The following is an 8,165-nucleotide window of genomic DNA, read 5'->3' as shown; positions in this document are numbered from 1 at the left end:
CCGCCATTTCACTGTCAGGGAAGGAGGAGCAGAGACTCAGGTCTGAAGGTGTAGAATCTCTGGGACTCGACCTTGGAGCTCAGCAGGATTGTAAGTGAGGTGCTCCACAGCCCTGCCTCTCATCAGCTCAGCTGCTGCAGCTTAGGATATCACCCNACCTAGCAAGTGTAGCACAATTCCAGGATGAGGCTCACACACCCTTTAAAAGGTCCCAGCCAGCAAGGATCTCCGGGTGTATGTCTTCTTCTGTCTGTCTGTCATGCCCCCACACCTTGGTTCCAACCTGCCAAGGTACCTTTGTCTGGTGGACTATCCTGGTGCCTTCTCAGTCCACTCAACAAGACTGAGCCACACTAAGAACCTTTACTTTATCTGTGCCTGCAATGGCCTTGCCTTCCCCAGGTCTCTGGGCACCTCATCCATCATGGACAACTGGTGAGTTATGCCTACAGGTGAGAGGAAATGCCCCCCTAAGCCGAGCAGATCCCCTGCCTCTGACCACTTCCCTTGTGTGAGGTTTTAGGTTTTGAGCACGGTTTTCAAACTTTGCCTTCATTCAAAAGTCCTGGTACTGTAAGACCCCCGAAGCTGGGCCTCTGCTCAAGTCCCAGGTTGATCTGGCCGGCACCCCATTAACTGGAAAGAAAACCACACCTGATGCAAATGCAAGAGGTTTTATTATCAGCAAGCTGAGGACAAACTCATTATACAGTGCAGGGCAGAGGAGTTAGACCCACAGCAGCAACAGCCTGGGGCTTTTAAAGGAAAAGTGAGGAATTGGGAGGAGTTTGGCTACCACTTTTCTCTGGCTGGGAGAGGGAGGGGTGTCCTTGGCACAGGGAGCCAGGCAAGGGCCTGGCTAGGTGTTTTTACAATTATTGCATCTCTAATTGTAAGGTATTGAAACAAAAAAAGCTTTTTGCTGGCTATAGAGAACAAAGAGCTTCTTTCTGGCTGTATTTTTAGAGATCAGGGAAAGCAAGGTGGGGGAATGTTTTAGGGGCTTTACCTTTCAGGGAGAATCGCTTTAAGTCAGGGTCTCACAGTGCCAAATACTAGGTCGTCTCCAGCTTTTATAGTCCCTGGCCTCTGAGCAGCTCATGATGACACTCTCAATAGTTTCTGCCTGCTTTGTTCAGTCCTCCCCAAGTCCTTGGGGTTTTAGGAAACTTGAAAAAAAAATCCCCCATTTGCAGTTTTTTCTGTCCTTACTCCAAGCACTCCCTAAACTGTGTATATGCCCTATCTGTTAAGTTTGTTGCAAAGTGGGGATCTTAGCAGGAGCACAGGGTAGGTGGTGGGGTGAAGCAAGAAGGGGGAATCTGGAGGAGTAGGTGGTGGCAAAGGAGCAGGCCAGCTGCTGTAAGCACTCAGCACACACACCTGTTGCCCCCTGCAGTGTCTGCTCCTAACCAAGCTGCTGATCTCACCATCCCAAGATATGTATGAATCACTTGTTTGTGACTTTGATTCTGTCTCTTCAGCTGCTGGTTCACTCTCCCCAGTGTGTCCTGCCCACGGCTTTAACTCTTGCATCCAGGTGACCCACGTGGACATCTCTCGTCTCTCCTGCCTCCTCTGGCCTTTCTCTCCTTCCAGCCAGACTGAAGACACTCTACCACCAACTCTCAGCTCGGGGATGGAATGGTAAGTCCTAGTCTTATGAAAGCTACAGAATTATTGTAAGCTAGTAAGGATAGTTATGACACGGAAGTTAGTCATCTTTTAAATGACCAAGTTCTTTCGTGTGTTCAGGACTATATTTGAAGTCATGCAAAAGCCTTATTTAGGTAGCTTGCTGTATGTTTCCAAAGTTAAGACTAAAACAAATGGCTATAGAAAAGCAGGTAGTCTAGTTTCAATGAGTATAATAATGGACCTCAAATGCTTGAGAGATCTGCAAATATGGCCTTTAAAGGGGTTGATAAGAAGCATTTTCTGGTAGACTCGCCAGCTCCTGGCAGCATCCCTAATCTCCAGAGAAGACGGAGGGGCTCAGAAATCCTCCTGGAACTTGCTTTAAATGTGGCAAAGGTGGCATGCTGACAGGACACTGTCCAAACTGTGGACAAACAAGACACTGGAGAGTTGATACCCTGCTCTGCATAGACAAGGTAGGCCAATCTCTCAAAATTCCTGCTCCACAGGAAATCTGTCCCATCTTCTATGGCTGGTAGCTGAAGACTCCCGCTGCCCTGTGACTTCTGCCCCTCATGATCAGAGGACCCTGGGTGACTGTCCAGGTGGCTGGTGAATTTGTGTCGCTTATCAATGGATTCAGAAGCTACTTGATCTGTACATTCTACAGAAGAAAGTTCAGGTGAAAGGCCGCCTTCTCAGGTCAGGTTGGTAGTGGCCAGGGTCCTCAGTTTAATCACAGCAACCAGGGCTTCAGCTGCCTCCTCTGTTCTCCTCCTGTATGAGACTGGGGCCACAGCACTTGTACTGCTAGGACTACTACTACGTCTAGACACGGTTTCTCTTGTTTCCAGGCTCAGAAAATCCGTGAACTCACCAAACAGATTCCACTTCCTTTAAAGGAACTTGCATTACAGTGACTGCTGCCTGTCACCAATCACCTGTGTCTCCTGATAGTTGGATTATTAAAACGGTGCAAAGTTATTGAATGGTCTGAGAACACTGAATCTTTAGTTGTGAGGACCTAAGAAAATGTTTTGGGGTCTGAGAAGGTGTTTTAACATGGGGTAAATGAATAGAGTTCTCAGAAGCGATTAATGTAACTCTGGGAAAGCACTCCTATCACAACAGTCCTCAGTTCAAGGCCGCAGTTAGATAAGCTTCTCCTTGTCAATGTTTCTACCAAAGCTTGGTCATTGCCAAAAGCTTGAGTTTAGGCCTTTTTGCAGCTTCCTCTGCAAACTTGGCAGTTTGCATCTGTCAAATCCTTGAAGCTGTATCTCCAGTTCTATGTAGCCTTTGAACAACTTGTTCTTTGGACATTTGCCTAGGGAAGTGCCATAGCTCTTCTGGCCAATGGCAGATTCTTCTGTCGTATTTCAAACTGGGCGTAATATAACCATATTTTGGCAAAGGTGAACTTTGTGAGGAATGAGCTGCAGAGACGCTTGATAGAAGCGTCTCGTCCTCACGGGATCCTTGGCCTCCAGCTCTTCATAGAGCGCATAGTTAACCCAGAGGTAGATGTAGCGCTTCCAGTGCCTCTTCTCCAGCACCGGTGGCACACTGGCGATGGCTCTCTCATAGACTTCCCGCACGGTGTGGGCTTCTGCCTCACTTTCCACCAAGCGTAAGTAATCAAACCACGCGTCGTAATTGTGCGGATTCGCCTTCACTTCTTCTTCATAGTGGAACCGGCGTTTTCTCACNATGCTCTCTTCTACAGCCCTCCGGTCACCAAACTTCTTCTCAAAGATGGTGTAGTTTGTCAAGAGTTCTTGGGCCTCCTGTTTGGAAATCCTATCCAGGGCATATCTGTAGATAACTCGCACCCTTTCCAGTTCTTTCTGATTCTCCTCAAATTTTGCAAAGGCCACATAGAGGTGTTGGTCCATATGCTCCTCGCCGAAAAACTGCACGGCTCTCTCGTAGACTTTCCGCGCACGAGCAACACAAGCGTGCCGCTCTTCAAAGCGAGCATACTTGATCCAGTTCTTCACAGCGGGGTGCACGAGCACAAAGCGTTCATAAATGGTGCGGGCCCGCTCCACCTCTTGGTATCTCAGCTCCAAGTTGATGTAAGAGTGCCAGGCCTGCTCCTCAGGCTGCCATTCCATCCAGCGCTCAAACACCTGACGAGCACCAGCGACGTTGCCCAACAGCTCCTCCATGTACGTGTACTTGTACCAGAACTGCTTGGCTCGTGGCAGATTTTTCGGGCATAGTTGTCTTGGTGGATCTTCATCTCCATTCTGCATGTTTCAGGCAGAGGGTAAGTTTTAGGAAGTACACATCTAAAGCACACTTGTATATGGATCGTGCCCTATCGAGCTCCTTCAAGCTTTCCTCCCGTTGTGCGTATTTGATCCAGTTGCTGATCACAGTCCTCTTCTGAGGTTTTCTTCAAAGGCCTTTCTTCTCCGGAGTTTGTAATCATTGAATTCGTCTGCGTCTGTGATCTTCTTCTGAGGTGGAGGTGCGAGGAGCTCGAGTTCTCTCTCTTTAGCTTCCCTTAAAAGCCGTTCTGCAGTTATCTGCACCTCGGCCGCAGCTTTGTTTTTGATTTGGACCACTTTAGGATAGCGCTGCTATTTCCTGGGCACAGTGGACTAAGGCATGACTGCAGCCAGGGAATGCGAGCTTGGGAGCAACCCAGGCTCACTAGAGGCATCCACCAAAGCCCTTCAACAACAGGGCCCTACAACACAGCTGGCCCACAAAGCAGGAGTTCCCCTTAGGAGTGGGGTTTTCATGTGGCGCTAAATGCAAGTCCAGAGTTGATCAATGCACTTCAGAGAAGTGATTAATCTAGCTCTGGGAAAACACTCCTATGACCACAGTCCTCAGCTCAAGATAGCAAAGTCCTTTGGTTTCCTTCCGATTACAGGCTTAAAGTACTTTCCACTGTGTTAAAAACTGCCTGTCTACAATGCGGATACATCCTGTCTCCTGGTATTAGTTGCAGTTCTCGAGAGTCTTCTCTATATGGAGGAAATTTATTGGGATGACTTTCAGTCTGTAGTCCCAACTCTCCAACAATGATCAGCTGCAAAGAGCAAGTCCCAGGATCTAGTCGTTGCTCACACAAACCAGGTGCTCCCAACTAGGCTGGTTGTTTCAGCTGGCTCCCTGTAGAAGTCCTTTCCAACAGCAGTGCTGGCAAGGAAATGCAAGCAGGTGAAGCACACTGAATGAAGTTCCCTTCCTCTGCTGGCCTTATATTGCTCTCCAGCAGAGGGCGTGGCCAGGATTAAGGGTGTGTCCCACCCACCACGCCTGGATCTGGGACTTGTTTGGTCCCAGGATGACCTTGAACTCAGAGATCTCCTACCTTAATCTCCTGATAGTAAAGGTGTGTATGACCTTGCTTGGGCTAATCTCCATACCTAGATCCAGATCTGAAACTTGTGTCTTTCAGCTAAAGATCTGGATCAAAGGGGACCCCTCCAATCTGGACTGTACTTCATCCCAGATATATTCAAGTTAACAACCAGGAATAGCCATTCCACTTCTGGATAAAGGGAGGAAGTCCCCTGCCCCTCTTTCAGTCAGTATTTTTACTGAAAATCCTTAATCACTGTTCCACAGGAGATTTCTGTCAGCCCTAGCTTGCTTCAAAGAATATTCCTGCTCTTTTTCCCTCTTTCTCTCTCCCTCACCTCTCTACTTCTCCCACACTCTCCAGCTCTCCCCCTGGTCTCTCTCTCTATTCTCTTTCTCTACCCACTCTCTACTCTTTTTCATGCTCTCTCCCTCTGTCTCTCCTGCTCTCTCCCACTGTCTCTCTTTTTGCTTGCTCTCCCTCTGACTCCCTCTGTCTCTCTCTCTGTGTCTTTGTGTGTGTGTGCGTCTCTCTCTCTCTCTCTGTCTTTGTTTGTGTGTGCGTCTCTCTCTCTCTGTCTTTGTGTGTGTGTGCGTCTCTGTCTGTCTGTCTGTCTGTCTCTTTGTTTGTCTCTTTCTGTGTCTGTCTCTCTGTGTGTCTGTCTGTGTCTGTGTGTCTGTCTGTGTCTGTGTGTCTGTCTGTGTCTGTGTGTCTGTCTGTGTCTGTGTGTCTGTCTCTCTGTGTGTCTGTCTCTGTGTCTCTGTTGTGTCTCTGTGTCTGTCTGTGTCTCTCTCTCACTCTATGTCTGTCTAACTCTCCCTCTGTCTCACTATGTCTCTCTGCCTCTATTGCTTACTCTCCCTCTGTCTCTCTCTCTCTGTTGCTCGCTCTCCCTGTCTCTGTCTCTCTATTTCTCCCTCTCCCTCTGTCTCTCTTTCTCTATTGCTCGCTCTCTCCCTGTCTCTCTCTCTCTATTGTTCCCTCTCTGTCTCTCTCTCTATGCCTCCCTCTGTCTCTATATATATTGCTCCCTCTCTCTCTCTCTCCTGCTCTCTCCCTTTGTCTCCTTCTGTCTGTCTCTCTCTCTCTATTGCTCGCTCTCCCCTGTGTCTCTCTCTCTGTATTGCTTGCTCTGCTCTGTGTGTGTGTCTCTCTCTCTCCCTCTCTCTTGCTCTCCCTCTCTCTCTCTTGCTCTACCTCTGTCTCTCTCTATTGCTAGCTCCCCCTCTATCACTCTGTCTCTCTCTCTCTCTCTATTGCTAGCTCACCCTCTGTCTCTGTCTCTCTCCCTCTGTCTCTGTCTCTCTCCCTCTGTCTCTGTCTCTCTCCCTCTGTCTCGCTCTCTCTCCCTCTGTCTTGCTCTCTCTCCCTCTGTCTCGCTCTCTCCTTCTGTCTCGCTCTCTCCCTCTGTCTCCCTCTGTCTCTTTCTCCCTCTGTCTCTTTCTCCCTCTTTCCCTCTGTCTCTTTTGGTGTATTGCTCCCTCTACCTCTGAGTCTCTCTCTGTATTGCTCCCTCTCCCTCTGAGTCTCTCTCTGTATTGCTCACTCTGCTCTCTTTGTCTCTCCCTCTGTTTCTCTCTCTCCACCCTTTTCCCCCTCTCTCCCCTGTTCCCCCAATGTCTCTCTCTCTTCCTCTCTCCCTCTGTCTCTCTCCCTCTCCCCCTCTGTCTTTCTCTGTCTCTCTCCCTCTCCCCCTCTGTCTCTCTCCCTCTCCCCCTCTGTCTTTCTCTGTCTCTCTCCCTCTCCCCCTCTGTCTCTCTCCCTCTTCCCCTCTGTCTCTCTCCCTCTCCCCCTCTGTCTCTCTCCCTCTCCTCCTCTGTCTCTATCTCCATCTCTCTTCCTCTCACCTTCTGTCTGTCTCTGTCCCTGTCTGTTTCTCTCCCTCTCTCTGCCTCCTGTCTCTATCCATCTCTCTCCCTCCCTCTGCCTGTATCTGTCCGTCTCTCTCCCTCCCTCTGTCTCTCTCCCTCCCTCTGTCTCTCTCCCTCCCTCTGATTCTCTGTGTGAGTGTCTGTGTGTATGAGAGAGAAAAAGTGCACTCACAAGCAAACACACATGACAAACATCAATCAGAATTTACTAAGGCTTAAATAGCATTTGTTTAATTTTCTTTACTCCTTATAGATTGTTTAATATCAAGATGGGAATGATCTAGAGTTTTGTACAAATACCTTGATGGTACTTACATTTGGTTTTGAGAATTGTAGACTGCATATGGTTCAGCTTTGGGGAGATTCATCATGAGACCTGCTAAACTGGCCTTCTAGAACCTCCAATGTCCTGTAGTCCAGGACATCTTCCCTCAATAAACCTGTCAGATGGAACCAATCAGAAATTAAGACATCAGAGACTAGAACAATTGTCATGTCCTTCTTATGTCCTACCCAACTCTCATATTTTTCCCTACCCTTCCCTACTTACAAAATATCTCAACTCCCATATTCAGCAGGAAGAAGTTAACAAAGTTGTCATCCCAGTTCCTGGGATTGGGGGCTGAAGATGATTGTTCTAGTTGTCTTTCTGGGGAATTTAGAATGGCCCCAATATTAGTCCCCTATAGGTTTTAGGATTGATAAAAATCCTTAACCAATCTGTTGGTGGTCTTTTTGTCTTATTGACAGTGTCTTTTACCTTACAGAAGCTTTACAATTTTATAAGCTGGACTCCAGAAAATCAAATATCCCCATTAAAAAATGGGGTACAGAACTAAACAAAAAATTCTCAACTGAGGAAAACTGAATGGCTGAGAAGCAACTGAAAAAATGTTCAACATCCTTAATCATCAGGGAAATGGAAATCAACACAACCCTGAGATTCCACCTCACACCAGTCAGAATGGCTAAGAACAAAAATTCAGGTGAGAGCAGATGCTGGCAGGATGTGGAGAAAGAGGAACACTCCTTCATTGTTGGTGGGATTGCAAGCTGGTACAACCACTCTGGAAATCAGTCTGGTGGTAAATTAGAAACTTGGACATAGTACTACCAGAGGATCCAGCAAACTCGCCTTCAAAAGTTCTCCAGGATTCCAGCAGCATAAGCCTCTCTGCTTTGTCCTCACAGTGTCTCATGGATCTGTTGGCTTCTTGATAAATCTGTCTGCATTTCGCCACACTTCCTTCATTCCCAGAAGAGCACTCAAACTGAGCAAAACTGATCCACACCTTGACGTGCTGTGTTCTCTGAAGCAACCGTCGGTAAAGGTT

The 8,165-nt window shown here is 47.9% G+C and overlaps 1 pseudogene; it reads right to left on the bottom strand.

Annotated features, from left to right (window-relative positions):
- Positions 1-2,831: 2,831 nt before the first annotated feature.
- The window catches only part of LOC110295603, an 11,587-nt pseudogene continuing 6,253 nt past the window's right edge, over positions 2,832-8,165 (bottom strand).

The sequence above is a fragment of the Mus caroli genome, chromosome 6, assembly GCF_900094665.2.
Source record: "Mus caroli chromosome 6, CAROLI_EIJ_v1.1, whole genome shotgun sequence".
NCBI lineage: Eukaryota > Metazoa > Chordata > Mammalia > Rodentia > Muridae > Mus > Mus caroli.
The sequence above is the reverse complement of the archived record's forward strand: the minus strand, read 5'-3'. Positions and strand labels throughout refer to the sequence as shown.